We start from the raw sequence: 2775 nt of genomic DNA, 5'->3' as shown, positions 1-2775 counted from the left end.
CTGGACTCTAATTAACTGAAACCAATGATACCAGAGAATAAATTGTGACAAATACCCACTTTTTTGGCATTTTGAATTATTCCGATTTAAACCGACGCACAAGTCTCGATTCAGACCTTTAAATCACTGGTCAAGCGCGCCGTATAATGTCTGAAAGCATGCATTCCTAAATATTACTTTGACCTTGCAAAAAAGTTTGGCCTTTCTACCTTTCTCGTCAGTCGCTAACCAATGTTGAATATCTGTGGCTAAGTTGACCAAAAATTCGTCCAGTTTCGGTATGAATTCCAAGATCTTTTCGAATGATATTAAGAGTCATTGTCTGAGAAAACCAGACAGAGGTGAAAGATGGGGGTCGGCCGATTTCCTTCAAACTTTCACCATTTAATGTCTGTCCGAAATGATAATGAATGATGCTATTTAGCAATTCTCTTGTCGTTGCGTTTCGTAGTTTGACCACCCCCCCTGGTTTTGACCCTTACTGACCCTGATGTCACGCAAAATATATGCAGAATTTGAAGCTCAATAAAATATATTTCGCGTCATTTCTGGGGACTCATATCGATTGCTTGTATTGTTTATCGTCTAAAAAACGTTGTCAAAGGAAAATATCCCGACTTAACATAAAACTTAATTTTTTTATGGAATTTTGCAATTTCCTTGTGATCGCGAAAATGTCTTGGGCCAAATGTTAGGCAATTTCGAAACTGTTTTTCTCAGAGGTGCGGCGTTCCTTTCCAAAAATGTCTGGATATTTTTTAAGCCAAACATCTGTTCTCCCAAAATCAGCAAACTCTAACTTGAGCCATTAAAATGCGTTTGCATGAGCCACGCTCGAAGTCAAAGATGACTCCGTATTTTTGCTAATAAAGTTCCACAGCCGGTTTTTCTCGGTTTTTCTTTATTTCATCTTCTTCTTTTTTGGTTTTTTCTTTTCTTTTTTTGGATAAGCTCGATGAAACTATCCTAACTCTTCGAGGTAGAACTTCCCTGGAAGATTTAGTTGAGTGACGCATTGGGCAGGAATAACATCAAATTGGTGTTAGCTCACACTTGATTTTATTATGCGTGACATGTCACAGTATTTGACAATTGCCAAACTTGATCACAAACAGAACACATTTCTCGCTCCTTTTTACATTTGCATTTTAAACTTGGTAACAACAAGCTTTCCCTGATACTAGATTAAGTCTTAGAGTCAGTCTGTTGTTGATAATTGTTAATTAAAGTAAAAAACAGCATCAAATACCTGTGAAACTTGCCACGGCAAAAGAACTTCCGGTATGTTCGTTACGTAACAGACAATTGAAAGAACAACAAATCTTTTTTCTGTGCTCTTTCTGGTCTGTGGATCCGCCTTGTGGCGCTGAAGGTGTTGGTTTGAAGATTTGTCCCTTGCTATCCTGTACACGAGATATTGAATCGCACTAGCTCGTCAGCCTTGGTTTGGGAAGAAAGCGAGGCGCGACGGGTTCAAAGATCTCCGAAGCCGATTTGCTTCTCAACAGAGCAGGTAAATTTGATGTCCCTGAAGATGAGAACAGACAGACATCACAAGAACCTTACAACAGACTGGACCGGCCGAAAACAGACTATATGTTGCCACCCAAGTTATAAGGGACAACGAAAGGGAAAAACACAAACCCAACGAGTAAATGGCAAGATGTCACAAGGCATTTTTGAGCTGCATAACGCTGTTGTTCCCATCGGTTCAGGTTCGTTTTATGTTAACTGACTGACTGCATACTAGACTCATTTAAAAAATATAAACAACATAACATTTACGGCCGTGGGAACCGAACGCGAAGTTTCGGACATTTTTTTTTTGTTTACATTTGTTCCGCGGAGATGCCGCCTCAAATTAGTCGTATCACAGGACAACCAATCGTGACCTCCATGTATTTTAACAGCTTTTAATTGGAATTTTGGAATAAAGGCGGGAAACATTCTGCCCCATTAAAGTGTTTCTCAATTATATATTAAATATTTCACATTCATCAGAAGAAACTAGTTTTGTTTTATACCAAAAATCATGATTCCTTGTAAAAAAAAAAAAAAACTACAATGTATTTTTGGTATGAAATAAAACTAGTTTCTTCTGATGGATATGACATATTTAATATATATTTGAGAGACACTTTAATGAGGTAGAATGTTGCCCGCTTTTATTCCAAATTCCAAGCAAAAGGTGCTTTTAACCTATATCAAAATACAATAGCTAGCATGGAGGTTAAGATTGGTCTTCCTGTTTAAGGCTCCGCGGAACAAATGTAAACAAAACAAATGTGCTAAGCTTCGCGACCCTTCGCGTTCGGTTCCCACAGCCGTAAATGGTATGTTGTTTATATTTTTTAAATGAGTCTAGTATGCAGTCAGTCAGTTAACATAACACGAACCTGAAGCGATGGGAACAACAGCGTTATGCAGCTCAAAAATGCCTTGTGACATCTTGCCATTTACTCGTCGGGTTTGTGTATTTAATGCACTTTCGTTGTCCCTTATAACTTGGGTGGCAACACATAGTCCGTTATCGGCCGGTCTAGTCTGTTGTAAGGTTCTTGTGATGTCTGGGGCAAACAGTCATTCCTCCTTCTCATCTTCAGGGACATCAAATTTACCTGCTCTGTTGGATCTTTAAACCCGTCCCGCCACGCTTTCTTCCCAAACCAAGACTGACGAGTCAGTGCAATGTCTCGTGTACAGGATAGCAAGGGACAAATCTTCAAACCAACACCTTCAGCGCCACAAGGCGGATCCACAGACCAGAAAGAGCAC

General features: G+C 39.4%; 1 pseudogene across 1 annotated transcript in view; it reads right to left on the bottom strand.

Annotated features, from left to right (window-relative positions):
• Positions 1 to 2775, bottom strand: part of LOC146478312 (uncharacterized) — a 175554-nt pseudogene that overhangs the window by 121491 nt on the left and 51288 nt on the right. The gene's annotated exons all lie outside the window — the stretch shown is intronic.

The sequence above is a fragment of the Pavona decussata genome, unplaced genomic scaffold (genome assembly GCF_977016875.1).
Source record: "Pavona decussata unplaced genomic scaffold, jaPavDecu1.1 SCAFFOLD_64, whole genome shotgun sequence".
Classification (NCBI taxonomy): Eukaryota; Metazoa; Cnidaria; class Anthozoa; order Scleractinia; family Agariciidae; genus Pavona; species Pavona decussata.
Note: the sequence above shows the minus strand (reverse complement) of the source record. Positions and strands in the feature narration are given on the sequence as shown.